Source organism: Camelus dromedarius, chromosome 4 (genome assembly GCF_036321535.1).
Source record: "Camelus dromedarius isolate mCamDro1 chromosome 4, mCamDro1.pat, whole genome shotgun sequence".
Classification (NCBI taxonomy): domain Eukaryota; kingdom Metazoa; phylum Chordata; class Mammalia; order Artiodactyla; family Camelidae; genus Camelus; species Camelus dromedarius.
In genome coordinates, this window is record NC_087439.1 from 36,893,505 (window position 1) to 36,910,122 (window position 16,618).

Sequence of the window (16,618 nt, forward strand, 5' to 3'; positions counted from 1 at the left end):
TCAATCCAACACATACAGGAAACAAGTTTGAGGACTTAAGCTCCAACACTATGAACAGTCATATGTGAATAAAACAGTTTTGTCCACAAAGAGCTTACAATTGAATAGTGTAAACTGAAACTACTCAAGGAGTTTCATAAATTGTTTCACAGTGTTCATATTTTTAAATGAGGTAATAGTTAGCTTAAATACCTATTTTTAATAATAAAGAAAATAACTTTCTCAGTAAGCAAAAAAGAATAAGCTGAGAACCTTAAATGTGTATCATGTGTGGTAATGAGTGACAATGGTCAAGAATGCTCATGATGCTCAGTCTTATATCACACACACCTGAACACTGGTAGAGTTGCCATGATGGTTTTGATGCTTTTTTACATTTTTAAATTTGTTAAAAAATAGAAGCATGAGGCACATTAATAGAGAAATGAAAGCCAATGAGAACATAAACTGATAATCAGTAAAATCACCACAAGAAGATTTTCACCAAATCCCAGTTGCATTCATCTCATCAGAGTTCTTATACAGCATATTGAGATGTCTTTATTATTTCAAAAACTAATGTAAAGAGGAAAAACTGTAATGATAATTCTCTTTAAATGAAAAGCCAAACTGGATGCAATTATCTTTTTTTCTGAATTAGGACAAAAATTATAAAATTAAACTACTGCACTTGCTGATACTGTAAGAACTTCAAACATTAGCAAGTGAAAGTAATTTTGAACTTTTTAAACAGTTGTGATACTGTTACATTTAAATCTATGCTTAATGAATCTAATTAAAATGTCATTTCAAAATGTTGCTATCACAACAGTGAAGAATTGGAAGCAACTTAAGTGTCCACTGGAGGATGAATGGATAAAGAAAATGTGGTATATACATATAATGGAATATAATTCAGCTTTAAAAAAAAAAAAAAGGAAATTCTGACACCCTACAATATGGATGAACCTTGATACATTATACTAAGTGAGATAAGCCAGTCAGAAAACAAAAAATTTTGTATGATCCCACTAATATGAGACATTTCAAGTAATCAAATTAAAGGAAACAGCAAGTAGAGTGGTGGTTACCAATGGCTGGACGCAGGGAGTCTTGGGAGTTCTTTCATGTGTATAGAGTTTCAGTTCTGCAAAATGAAAAAGCTCTGGAGCCTGGTTGCACAACAGTGTGAATGTACTTAACACTACTGAATTATACTATCAGAAGTGGTTAAGATGATAAATTTTTATGTTACACATTTTTATCAGTTTTAAAAAAAAGACTTTCAGGTGCTTATGCAGAGATGCCTGGCTTAATTGATAAAGTATGTCTTATGTAATTCAAAATAAAATAAACTTGTGTCTTTTGCAAAGTAGAAAAAAAGTCTTTATACATTAAAAATTATCAAAGATAAAATTCAGATGATGATATTATATTATTATATTATATTTTTTATGTACTGATCAATAGAGTATTTTTACTGAAAATCAACTTATGTATCTCTAATCAGAAACTGATTAGAGATTACACTTACTAAAGAGATCCATAAGATTATACATTATTATAAAAAAAGTTTGAGGTTTTTAAAATATTAAAAATGATGTGAGGAAATAAATTATAAACAGCAATTAAATGAAGTAACAAAAGCAAAGTCAAGTTTCTCCATCCTAGAGAATAGCACAATGAAAGAACTGATATTTTATTCAATTTGGGAACATAAGAAAAGGCTTATTTGAGAAGGCAAGTAAGTTTTAAGAATGAATAGATTGTTCAATATAAGAAAATCAATCAATGTAACACACCACATTAGAACAAAGCAGGGAAAATCATGAGTATCTCAACCAACAAAGCAAAAATATTTGACAAAATCCACCAATCTTTCATAATTTAAAAAAACTCAGAAAACTAGTAATGTAGGGGAACCTTCTCAACATGAGAAGGACATACTGGAAAACCCACAGCTAATGTCATACCACATGGTGAAAGATCAAAAGCTTTCTGCCTAAATCAGAACGAAGAAAAGAATGCTCGCTTTCACCACTGAAAGTTCTAGCCAAAGCCAGAACCAAGAAAAAGAAATAAAAGACATCCAAATTAGAAAAGAAGTAAGCTATCTCTATTTTCAGTTAACATGATCCAAAAGATAGAAAAATCCCCCAAATTAAAAAAAATACTATTAGCACTGATAAACGAATTCAGTAGAGTACCTAATCAACACACACATGTACACAAACACAATCAGCTGTGTTTCTATATACCAACAGTGAACGATCTAAAAAGGAAATTAAGAAAATAATTCCATGTACAATAGCATCCAAAAGAATAAAATACCTAGGAATAACTTAATCAAGGAGGTAAAAGACCTAGACACTAAAAACCTCAAAGCACTGGTACAAAAAATTATTATTAAAGACAACCTGAATAAATGGAAAGATATTCAGTGTGAATGGATTGTAAGACAATATTTTTTGTTTCGTTCTTCCTAAACATTTGTTTAAAAATAATTTATTTTAAAAATATTTAATGGAAAAACCATATTAAAATGATTAATTAAAAGTAATTTTACTAGGCACTTACCACTTCCTAAACTTCTTGGTTTGCAAATTCCTACAAGATCTGACTTTTAGGCTCATTTACTTCCCATATTTTACACTTCAACAATATTGGACTAAAATATTTTCATGTCCCTGAACATACATTCTTTCCAATCTATACGCCTGCTTCCTCTTTCTGGATTCTCTTCTAATTCATACCTCAAAAATCTAGCCTAGATGCCTCCCTTGTCTTTAAAGGTTTTAATCCTAGACAGAGTGAGTGAATCATTCCCTTTTCTGTTCTTCTCCTAAAATTCAAGCCATCAAAAAGTGACAACAAGGACCTACTGTATAGCACAGGGAACTATATTCAATTTCTTGTAATAACATATAATGGTAAAGAATATGAAAAGAAAAAATATGTATGTATGTATGTATATGTATAACCAAATCACTTTGCTGTATATCTGGAACTAACACTGTAAAGCAATAAAAAAAAATTTTTAAGTGATAATAGAGTTCAAGAAAAATAAATAACATGTAAACAAATCAAAGACATTTAAACAACGGCATAAACTTCGTCAAATTATCTTGATGTAATCAAGATTAATTCTGGCCATGACTAACAGACCAAAACACAGTGGCTTACAAGATAGAAGCTTATCTCTGTCAAGTCAAAGCAGTCCAATGTAGGACAGATCACTATGGGCAGGGTAATATCCTAAAGTTACCAGGGACTTTCCATCTTATTGTTTTACCCATTCATAGTTTATGGTTTCCCCTCACTGCAACCCTTTCTTTAAGGATACAACTTGCGTACAATACTTCTGCTTATGTGTCTTTAGCCAAAACTTAGTTACAAGACCACATTTAGTTGTAAGAGAGACTGGAAGTGGTATTTTTACTCCAGGTATTGATAGGCTGGGAAAAATTTAGTAGTGGGGGAAAACTGATGTTAGGTTATAACTATCAGTCATTGCCATGCTTGGTTATATCTTATCTGTGGTAGGTACCTAAATGACACTTAAAATTTACTACCTAACACCAATATTTCTAATAGTGTGTACATTGTAAAATTATATAGTAATTCCTTCTAAATTTCAATCTTTAAGTTAAATATTTCTACTGGAAGAGATTTATCTCTATAAAATTTAAATAACATTCACAATAAAATTACCAAGGGAAAAAAAGCAATTTTAATAAAACAGAAAAAGCCACTTCAATTATTTAAAAAGTTGCTTTGTAACAGGTTACTAAATAAGTAGCAAAATGTTTTAAAAGAATATGTAAAATAAAATATAAGCCGTTGTATTAATAAAATTACATATAAACAAAACTACATGTAAGTAAAACTGTATAAATACTCCCAAACAAGATAGAGGATTTGGGGAGATTTAAAAAGAAACAAGTCTATGAGTTATTCTTTATAGTACCTATAAATGCTGTTTGGAGGATCCATATATTAAAACTTATAGATGAAAGGATCACAATGTGTGAGTGAGGTAAATTTGGATATATCCCTGACCTGTATAGTTGATGTCCTACCCCATCCCATATCTATAAAGAAGCAAATCATTAAATTAAACAAGTAAGAGGGAAGAAAGTTAATTAACATTTTTAACAATCTTTAAGATATATGCATATATCATTTTACAGGTGCAGACACTGAAGCACAAAGAGGCTGACTTGCCGAAGGTCGCATACACAGTATACGGCAGCATCAGTACTTGAAGTCTTTCTGGTTCTAAAACCTATGCTCTTTCCTACCCACCCTACTTCCTGTGGTTCAATTTTAGATATTCATGTATTACTATCCTTGTTTCAATTTTAATATAAGAAAACTAAAGACTACTAATTAATTTAACTCTTTCCAGGGTAACTTATGATTACTAGCAAACATTTCCTGAATACTCATTTGCTGAGTACAATTTGAAAATACATATTAAAATATGTAAAATACAAAGAAATATATGTTATCAGTCACACAGGAATAATAGAAATTAAGCATTACCAAACTACTCCGGAGAGGGAATCATTTTCAATTAGGATGATTAGGGAAGGCCTCAAAGAGATGATTACATGTGTATAGGGCATTAGAAGGGAGGTTTGATTTCATCAGGAGAAATAAAAAGCCTGAAAAAGAAAAAGAATATTCTAGGAAAAGGGAATGACATGAGTGTTAAGTATGGTGACAAAATGTATATTCAAGGTGGAGTATGCAGTCCACATTGGGTAGAGTATAGTGTTCTTCGTGAATAGTAAGATATTTGTCTGGGAAATATGTTAGAGCCAAACTGAGGAGGAGTCTTGAATACCAAGGTCAAAAATCTAGATTTGATTTTATAAGAAATGGAAAGTCACTAAACATCTTCAAGTACAGAAACAAGAGAATAAGAGCAATGTTTTAATAAAATTAAATTGAGGATGAGGCATAGGCTTGAATAGAATTGACAATGGCCAGGAAGAAAAGAGATCAGTTAGAAGATTTTGACATTTCTGTGAAATGTAACATGAGGGTAAAAACAGAAATTCTCCTAAATTCTGAAAATTTCTGAAGAAAAAAATATATAAGGTATATATTAAATAATATATAAATATTACAGATTCAGCTCTGAAACAATCTATAATATCACCCTCTCTAACCACAACATTTTACTCTTTTAGTTCTTTATCATTCATTTTACCAGCTTGTCTACCTCTAACTAGTCCCTTAATCTCTCCATCTTCTCTGAATATATCAGCACTTCTCTGGCCTCATTTTATTCCAGTCCCATGGTCAACACTTGAATTACTCTCTCAATATCTCAGCCTGAGTCAGTGTCGAAATCTACCCTCTCTTCTTGACTCAAGGGGCTAGAGAAAGCTTCACAACCCTGACATTATTACAAAGAGTTTCTATTATCAGTCACTTATGAAACTCTCAAATGAATACTTCTCAGTCTTTAACTTAACATCCGATAATATTAAACACCACCTCTCTTCCTGAAATTCTTGAATTTAGAGGAGTTGTAATTAAATGTTCTCTTTATATTACCCTAAAAACATGCTGAGAGTCAGTATTTTTTAATAAAAAAAAAAACTTTTTCATCCAATGTTAATTTTAACTTCCCTATTGTAAAACACTAGAGCTAAACAGAAGGTTACTACAAAAATATGTTAATATTTTGTTGTAAACTATTCAGTTAGGGCAATAAATTTCTGATTTTAAAAAAAAACAAGCAAGAAACGAGCTACAAATCAGGGACAGCTAAAATGCTCCCTTAGGAAAATGAATAAATATGCCATAAACATTGTAGACTCAATGATGATGATAAAGCCTTTAAAAACATAATAAAAGTTCTCTCTGGCCTCTCTGAAAAATGTAAATTTAGCAAATGAACCAGTTTTCCAAGAAAAAATGTTAAAACATAAAGATTATCTATATATGGATTTGCATTTCTGACAATTACTGCTTTTGATGAACAATTAAAACAGAATTAAAGAAACAGATTCACTGAATAAATAATTTACTCAATTTTTTTCTCTGCTATTTGAAAGGAATTTTTCAAAAAAGCTGTAAAATCTCATTATTGTAAATCAGATTTTACTAGTTACGATTTTCTAATAATGTGGATCAAAGTCTTGGATAAAGTTTTTCTTTAAGTAATATTTCCTTATACACAGTAGAAATTAACACTTCAAATAAAATTAAAGAGGAAAAGTATCAGTTTCTTAAGAGAACTATCCTTTTCAACAACTCTCCATATTTGGAAGACTCCTTATAAATCATTTAAATATCAATGAAAAATTTAAGCAAGAAGCCTAATAATTCTTTCAAGGCTGTTTTCACAGTCTTTCTTTAATATGTGATTACAGTCTCAAGTAATTTTATTTTGGTAATTTTTTTCCTAGTATGGAGTCACCTTAAATGTTTTGTGCCATATTTTAGTAAAATCAAAAACTAAATAAAGACAATGTTCTGATTATGATTCACACTGAAATATGTTAACATAATTAGGCATATATTTCAGTTACAAATTAAGTGTAATTTTCATTTTAAATGTTTTAAAATAATTTAAAGAAGTATTTAAATAACTAACAAGACTGTGAGATGTGATTCACTAAAATTAAATATTCAATTGGCTGTTGAACAGAAGAATAACAATTTAAAATTACAAACATTTTCTAACTTAATTCTCATTCTCAGAGAAAACAAAACATCCTTAAAAGCTTAATTATCATTTTGGTCTTACTGTGATCAATGTGGTCAATCTTGTGACATCACTATTGAGCAATCTGCAATAGGAAAACAGAAATAGCATTCAGCTGAATCATACTTGAGTAAATCATTTCAGAAACTAAGAAGTTTGTTTAGAGTACTAGTCTTTCTTTATACTGTAAGTCATATTTAAATTAATATTGTCGGGAAAATTGTAATTGGCATGACACAAATAAGCATAAAACACATGGAGTTTATTTACAGGTTATTATTTATTATAATGTGGTAAATTATATTTTGTTTATAATCAGCAACACTCCAGGGTTAACATAACATATTAGTAAATAAACATAGGACATTTGGGTTAGTTTTACTTGTTTTCAAACATTTACTGAGAAGACAATCACAGTGTCTTAAATATATTACAAACAAAAGACAGCCAGGTATTGTTTATAGATACCTTTTCCTCTATGATTAGATTAGTAGCTTAGCTTATGGTTAGAACATGGATTTTCTTCTTACCAAGTAGGAGAAATTGCCACATGCTAACCCTTATGAATGGTAACAAAACTATTAAAGATTGAAAATATCATTGGAAAGGAACTATACACCATAAACCCAAGGGAAGTTGTAAGTTAAACTATTTTCTAAACTATGTATGACTTAGAATTCTTATTCCTGTCAAATCTAAGCTTTTAGAAATTTCTTAACAAGGTATGATTTAAGGTAAGCTTTAAAATGTTTAGTGTTAAAATTAATACAATGTTTACAATGTTTTAAGATTCATAATTAGATTTCATGGATTATTTCATCAGATCCTCAGAACAATTCCTTCACAGAAGTGGGAAAGAGTTATTTCTTATTATACATTCAGGGAAAAATAGATGTTGGAGAGGAGACACGACTTGTCCAAGCACACAGAACTGAGTTTTCCTTGGTTCCTTTTTTAATTCACGCCTCCCATCAATTCATCCTGCCAACCATTCCTCCTCATTCTGCCCTTAATTCAAAAACATTACTGCTTTTAACCTCACTAGTTCAAGATATTGCCCTCCCACACTACTATTATAATCTCTCCACTTCTATTCTAGACAACAAATACATCAGCTCACATCACTTCCTACTCAGAACTGTCCAATGGCTTTCCCATAACTTAGAATAAAATCCATAATACCTACCATGGCCTATTAGTCCCTCTGTCACCTGGTCTCCTGACCACATCTCCTGTCACTGTCTCTCTACTAAGCTCCAGTCATAATGACCTTTTTGATATTCCATAAATATACCAAACTTGTCCCTCTTCTAATGGCCTTGACACTTGCTGTTCTCTCAGCCTGGAGCAACTGTTCCGCATATCTTTATAGGACTGGCTTTCTCTCTTCATTCTTGTCTGATAACAAGTGTCCCTTCCTCAGAAATGCTTTCCTTACCACCAGAGACTATTTTCAGACACCAGCTCCATGACAGAAGATCACTGGAGCACTAGTATAATAGCTGGAACCCAATAACTACTCAGGAGATAGCTGCTTAATCAATTAGTGAAAAATTACTTACTGATTTCCTACTGCATCTAGCACTATAGCCACTCAGAGGGACATATAAATAGAAATGCTTATGACTTCTATCTGTTTAAGGAAAATATGCCGTAACAACGCTGTATGTATTTTAGAAAGTTCACTGCAGAGACAGTCTGGGAAGCTCAAAAAAAAAAAAAAAGCAAGGCAGTGGGTGGTGTGAGAGTGGGTGTGCTAAGTTACAGGTGTGGTACAATGACAATCTGGATAATGAAGATGAGGACTGCAAAGAGAATGGGAAACCCAAGAATCATCCTACATGTAGAAACAACAAACATGCTAAATTAAGAATTAGAGAAGGATAACAGGGAATGAAAGATTACCAGGGACACAATGAAAGAAATCTGAGGTGGCAGCATGGAGTGATTTTTATTTTGGAGAGTAAGTAAGCCCAGTGTTACAACCGGCTATTCAAATAGAGATGCTTCCCAACAACAGGTAGAAACTGGGATTTAGAATAGTCCAAGATTTAAAAATCAGTCATACAAAAAAGTACGATTCAAGACAAGAGAGTGGATGAGTTCACCAAGGGAATGAATACACAGAAAGGACAGACTATTCAGCAGAATTTGGGGAGATACCTATACATAAGGCTCATGGGAAGCAAGAGAGGGACATTGCACAGTGCTCTGATATAAGCCCAAGGAATAGAGAAATGAAAAATACGCCGATTAAAAGCAAAAGAGGAAAGATTTCTAAGGAGGAGAATGTGTTAGTTTTAAATGATACATGGAGGGATCAGAGAAGATGACTGGAAACTTACTTTCTCTAAACTACCCATGCTCCCACCAGATTAAATCAGGTTAGAAGAAGGCTACATAGATGGAATACATTACACTCTGTATCCAAAGACCTGCCTTCAAGGAACTCTGTCCCAGCATTATGCTCTCAACTTCAATCAATACAAAAAAAAAAAAAAAAAAAATCTTGTGATGGTAAAGTGTCAATACTAAAAGTCTTGTGAAAGAAGCAATTATAATTTCTATAAAACTGTCCAATTTAAAAAGGTATTCAACATTTAAAAACAGTTACATTCAAACACTGTTCATAACTGAATAAAAAGATAAATGTTCCATTTTATTTATTTTTTTTGAGGGAAAAAAGCAAGATATTTAAGACCAAACCCATAGTTTAAAATGCATACTTTATTTAAAGTCCTAAACCTCATGGTATAAAAACCTAGTAAAGGAATTCTTTCATCATGGTAGCAGTTTTTACACATAATTTCCTGGATATTTGCAAATGCATGAGGAAAAAAATACATGAAATTAAAATGACACTAGAGGTTAAAGCCAGACAAATCTAAGGGCTTCTCATAACAATCCAAAGTGGCTTTTACAAGGAAAAGATAATTCTTTAAAATCATCTTGAAACGAGGAATATATTCAAATTATACATATAAAAAGTAATATTACATTTTATGTAAATGTAATTCAACTATGTATTTTTCCCCTACAAGACACCATTTTAGCAAATATGAACAGAGAAAATCTTAACTACACCTACCCTCAGAAAACATCTACCAATGTTAAAGTGTGAGAAAAGAATCTTAAGTCATGATATACAATTATATGACTGTTTCCAGTAATTAGAATGTAACTGTCTCTATTTTTCTTCTTCCTCTGTCCCCAAAGGGAAAAAGTCTTTCCTTATGTAATCAATTTCAGCATATTCAAGTCTTATCCTTCACTTTACAACCCTACATAAGTTTCAATATATACAAAGCAAGTATAGCTTACTGAAAATATTCAAAGGAATAAATGAATAGCAAATCTATACTGACTGTTTCTCACCTCACTCAAATTGAACATGGAAATCTATGCTAATTAATCCTAAAATTCACTTGAAGTAAAAGTCACTAAAATATTTAATCATTCATTTATATATCAGTTTAATGTTTTCTCTGTGCTCTATGCTCTTTTAAGAGCATAATTTAAAAATTATTTTAAAAATTTACATGTGAAAAGTAATCTCACAAACCATATGTTACCTGTAGGCTGTTTTAGTGTTGCAATCTTGTAGACATGTCTTTATCATTCCCTTCTTAGAGAATCACAACTATGCATATTTTGGCATATGTTTTTATGGTTTAATAAAAACGTTATAAAACTCTAAAACACGCTTCTAGCATCAACTAGCTATTTCAAATCCTTATTACTACTACTACTACTACTACTACTGAGGGAAATTATTCAGTAGGAAAAAATCACAAGCTTTGATAAGCAATACTTTTTTTGCGGAAGAATACTTGTAAATAATAGGGAACTATAAACCTGGGAAACCGGTGAAAATGTGACCTATTACTAATGGGATACAGCATCAATATCTGTGGGATGTGGGTTCTACAGTCCACAGATAACAGTGAACTGACTGTAGGAAGCTACTTTATGTAAGGGGTCTGAGCATCCACCGGTTTTGGTATCCATGGCAGATCCTGGAATCAATCCTCCACTGATATCAGGGGACAACTCTATCAAGAGCTGTGCAATGAAACTACGCAATAAAGGAAATGTTCAGTATCTGCACTGTCCAATACTTAGCCCAGAGCCAAATGTGGCTATTGAGTACTTGTAATACGGTTAGTGTGACTAAGGAATTGACTTTAAAATATTAATTAATTTTAATTTAAATATCCACATGTAGCTATACAACACTAGACAGTGCAAGTAGGCATTTCTAAAACTATACCAGGATCGAAGTATAAATGATCCTCCAGAAATATCTGAAAATTTACTTTCTCTATTTTTTTTTAGACATAGGAAAAAACCCTTCTACTGTGTTGGGTTGGATATGTTCAGTTTAGGAACACTGCTCCAAATCTTGAGGGGAATATTTTATCTTCAAACAACCTTCAAGTTTATGTTGGGGGGAAAAGAAGATTCATTTTATTGCAGAATTCTAATGGTATCATAGTGTGTATAAAGGGGAATAGTCCTTGGTCTTGGAGAATTGAGTTTTAAATCTCCTTAAATTTAAATTTAAATCAGCTGGGTAGAAGTGGTTTACTTCATTTATTTGCACACTATTATGACTAAAACCTCAACAGAATTTAGAAAAAAGAAATTTATTTTATTAACAATATTAATAGCCCTGATCCTTGGGAATATCTTTTGTTATCAATTATTTTCCCTTTCTCATCATATTTTAAAGAAAAAACACGAGCAAGCTTTAACAGCAAGACAAGAGTTTTAACTAAGAATGTAACATGGTATGTATGAAAGAAGCCTGCCATCTAGTCTAGAGCAGGCATACAAATAGAAGACCTTATAAAACATTAACAGAACTTCTGTTAAGCTGTTGTGTCAAGTAAGAAAAGCACTAATCAATTTAGATACTTTATCTATAAGCACCAAAGCTTTAAAGTGATAGAAATCATATCCTGACCTGTACAGTGACTATGTTGGTGCCAAGCTAACTGTTGTTTTCCTCATTTCATTGGGGGGAAGATATCAAAAGCAGAGAAAAGAAGAAACATAGGCAGCTTGAACGGATAGTTCCAATTCCAAGCAGTATTTTCGGTGCATAGTACTCACTGAATGCATTCTGTCCTCAGTTTCAACTGCAAGTCTAAGCAGGGTATGCAATAAAATATAAGATATGCTTCTTCCCTTAATGTTCAGAAAGGCTGTTAAAGTAGTACTTTCAATGACACTGCACATTAATTCATGTACATTAATCCAATCCCTCCGTACCCCACATACCAAGGGATGACTGTAATTCAATACCTGCTGTTAGAAATAATCAGAAGTGTAAACCACTATCTACACTAGAGATACCCAGAAAGCTAAAAAGTGCTGACTCTACAGCCTCCCAAGAAAGTCTAGAAATAAAGCAAATGACAGTTTCTCACTTTAAAACACCAAACTTTGTCATATCACAACTTAAAGTGAGTTTCCCCTTAAGACAACTGCCTTAAGTAATAAAGAAAACCAAAAGCAAAAACAAAAAAAGCATGTACAATCTCTTTAAAATCTTAAAGAGAAAATTTACCAGGATTCTAATTTTTTGTCACCCTCTCCAAACTACTACTCTCTTCTACTAAACAAACAGCACTTCAGGTAAAACCAAATATAAACAGATGGCATTTAAAAAAACACTTCTTGCAAAATCTCTAATTCGAAAAGATACATACACACTAATGTTCATAGCAGCGCCACTGACAGTAGCCAAGACATGGAAGCAATCTAAATGTCCATCGACAGATGACTGGATAAAGAAGTTGTTACACACACACACACACACACACACACACACACACACACAGTGGAATACCAGTCAGCCATAGGAAAGAATTAAATGATGCCATCTGCAGCAAAATGGGTGGACGGAGAGATTATCACACTAAGTGAAGTAAGTCAGACAGAGAAAGACAAGTACAATATGATACCACTTATATATGAAATCTAAAAAAAGATGCAAATGAATTTATTTACAAAAGAAACAGACTTGCAGACACAGAAAACAAACTTATAGGGGAAGTGGGGGAGGGATAAATTAGAAGTCTGGGATTAACATATACAACACTACTATATATATAAAACAGATAACAAACAAGGGCCTACTGTATAACACAGGGAACTATATTCAATGCCTTGTAATAATCTATAATGGAAAAGAATCTTAAAAAGAATAGATTTATATATATGTATATAAATATCTATGTATAAATGAATCATTTTGCTGTATACCTAAAACTAACACAACATTGTAAATCAACTGAATGTCAATAAAAAAGTAAAATTTTAAAAATTAAAAAATTAAATTAAAAAAATTTAAGTGATGTAAATGAACTTACTAATAAGACAGAAATAGACTCACGGACATAGAAAACAAACTTATGGTTACCAAGGGGGTAGTGGGGGTGGGGAAGGAATTAGGAGCTTGTGATTATCAGATATGCACTATTAGATATAAAATAGATAAGTAACAAGGTCCTGCTGTACAGCATAGAGAACTATATTCAATATCTTGTAATAACTTATAATGGAAAATATATATATGTATAACTAAGTCACTTTGCTGTACACTTGAAACTATCACAACATTGTAAATCAATTATACTTCAATAATATAAATAATAAATATTTTTTAAAAGCCCTTGTCTTTTTGTTCATTTTTATTTGTATATATATTTTTATTGAAGTATAGTCAGTTTACACTGACTATAAGATATTGAATACATATCTACTGTATAGATATTGTGCTATACAGTATGAACTTGCTGTTTATCTATTTTATATATATATATTAGTTAGTATCTGCAAATCTCGAGCTCCCAATTTATCTCTTCCCACACCCTTACCCCCCAGTAACCGTAAGTTTGTTTTCTATGTCTGTGAGTCTGTCTCTGTTTTGTAAATAAGTTTGCCTGTCTTTTTTTTTTTTTTTTGATTCCACATATGAGTAATACACGGTATTTTTCTTTGTCTTTCTGGCCTACTTCACTTAGAATGACAATCTCCAGCTCCATCCATGTTGCTGCAAATGCCATTATTTTATTCTTTTTTATGGCTGAGTAGTATTCCATTGTATACATATACTACAACTACTTTATCCAGTCATCTGTTGACGGGCATTTAGGTTGTTTCCATGTCTTGGCTATTGTAAATAGTGTAAAAAGCACTTCTTGTATTGTCAATGATTTCACATTCCTTATAAAATAAAATTACATTTCCATAAATTACTAAAATGTGTCAATAATTTCATTATCCTTACTGCAAAAAGATGTCATTCCCTCAAAATGTATCATATTCTTCATTTGCAATTTGTCCTTACTATTCTGTGTGATTGAAACTTCTCTAGATAAGTTGTAATTCCCATAGGTTAACTCACAAAATTTTTAGATAATTAACATAAGCCTTATTACATGAAGTTTAGCTAGAGCTCAGATAGCAACTTCATAATTTTGCTGATAATAAAAACCATGCAAACAAAACACAAATGGCTATCTGACTTGGTGAATTTTTTAAAATTTAATTATATATAAAGCTGCATGTTTTTCTAACATTTACCACTAATTAGCACTTCTCAAAATCTTTATTCACTTGTTCATGGGTTTCTGCTTTAGAGCCATAAATGGCCAGCCAGTAGAGGAAGAAAGTGGTAGCACTGTCAACAGGTGTTGAAACATTCTTGAGGCTAATATACACAATATCCAAAAATGAACTAATCACTTGGTGAAGTAATATAATGAAGGGCTTCATTTAAGAAAAATTATATGCTGTTTTAGCTGTATTTTACTTCTCTAACTGTAAGTTTTTTAGGGAATTCAACTCAAACTGTAGCAATAGAAAGGTGAAGCTTTTAGGAATTACCTAAAATAAAATACATTACCTTATGTATTTTAACTAAAATAAAATACATTATCTGAGTATAAATTATGGGGAAATTTTAGTTTTCATGTAAATTAGAGTCCATCTTAGTCCTGTCAACAAAGACTAAATCAAAAGATAATCTGCCACTTATAAAACTGCCTTTAAAAAACCACCTCACTTGAACAAGAAAGCGATCAAGACAAACATAAGTTCATAGTTTTTATAAAGGTTTCATGTATCATAGCTGAAAAGACTTAAATGAAACTATTCTACTCCAAACCTTCAAAGATTGATATTCAGATTATGGCTATGAAGACTGGTGAAGCAATTAAGCAATCTAACAATATACAATCAAAAAAATATTTAGTTAGATACAATAACTAACGTTGCCATGACTAGTAAATACTAGATTTCAGATAATATATATTTTATTCTTTTCTATTAAAAGAACTTTGCTATGAATACTTAGGGATATTAAGTAATCATTACTGCTATATTATTTTTCTGAGAACTATTAAATATTTCATCATAAAAGAAATTTGGTCTCATTCTTTCAACAAGGGACCACATTGTCCTGGCCCACTTTCAGAATTTTGGGATACATGCATAAGGTATCTTAGGCAATCTCTTAGTACTTTAGTTTGCCATACCATAATTATCTACTTCACAAGAATGTTGTGAAGCTTTAGTTAATTATGCTTATAAATTTTTTTGAGGTATACAGATGAAAGAGAGGTGTAAAGTTCAGACACAATTAATTGCTATGTACTTGATGGAAAAAATGCCTTTTAAGAGCATTTAATAATAGCAACATGGATGAGACAGAGAAGACTGGGGTAGGAATAAGTTTGGTGATGGTGGTAATGACAGTATTAAGAAATCAAGAATTTGGTTTTGGCAAATTACCTAAATGAAGAGTTTCAGAAAAAATGACATTATCAACTGTGATAAATGCTGCTGGAAAAATGATTAAGCTAAGGACTGAGAAATGGTCATTAATAAATTTCACTGGTGCCCGTGACAAGAATGGCATCAGCAGAGTGGTATACACAAAAGTATTGAATAACGTATGTAAAGCAGAGAAAGTATAATGAGGACGTTGAAGCAGCATATATATGGACAACTCTTTGAAGTTCTGCTACAAAAAACTGTAGAGAAATAGTACTGTAGCTTGAGGAGGATGTGGGGTCTTGAAAGGTTTTTGTATTAAAATGGAGGAATACTAGAGCATGTTTATATGCTGATGAGACTGATCTAGAGAAGGAAAAAAATGATGATGGGGAAAATTACAAAAGCAAACCAATGATTACCAAGCACCTGATAAATGCATAGATCTATCTTTGCTGCTGGAAATACAAAAAGAGTAAATATAAGATGTGAACTAATTTAATAATTCTATGGAAACAATATTAAAAATCATAGGGGAAGATACCACTATAATTAAATCAAAGATCCTTTAGGAACAATATTATTTTGTAATAGGCTGCCATGCTAAAAATATGAAAGCAATGTTGACGTATTTTACAATGTGACAGCAATGTCCTTCTAAGCTATACACAGCCATACACAGCTTTTATTTGATTATGCACAGTGGGGCTTAAATAGGATCAACATTAGACAAAAACTAAAGCAATCAATTTTAAAAAACATCTCCACTATAGTTTCCCATTTCCCTCCTCTGTACTGACCCCTTTTCCACTTTGGGATTTCCAGCACCATTCTATTCTACAACTTATCAATCTATTCAAAACAGAAAACAATTCATATTATCAATCATTTACACAAAACTTTATCATTTAAGTTCCATTCTCCCTGCTTATTAATTACTTTTCACCATGTTTCCTTGCCTCCTTAGCTAAAACGTATAGTTATAAAGAATTTGAAAGTTTTAAAGACAACTACTAATTACATATTAGTGTATATTAATTTAGATAAGTTACTCAAACAGATTTGCATCTTAGGCTTTTTTCCCTCTAATTGTAACATCCTTTATTTCTGTATATTTTTATACCCTGTCCT

At 31.5% G+C, this 16,618-nt stretch overlaps 1 protein-coding gene across 22 annotated transcripts in view; it reads right to left on the reverse strand.

Moving 5' to 3' along the window:
* BAZ2B (bromodomain adjacent to zinc finger domain 2B) overlaps positions 1–16,618 on the reverse strand; it is a 290,545-nt gene that overhangs the window by 171,014 nt on the left and 102,913 nt on the right. For 21 of the 22 annotated variants that reach the window (XM_031451501.2, XM_064484829.1, XM_031451503.2 and 18 more), the window contains one exon: positions 6,746–6,788. The exons of the other annotated variant lie outside the window; for it this stretch is intronic. The gene's annotated coding sequence lies outside the window, so the exon portion shown is untranslated. The remainder of the gene's footprint in view (positions 1–6,745; positions 6,789–16,618) is intronic. 22 annotated transcript variants of the gene reach the window in all.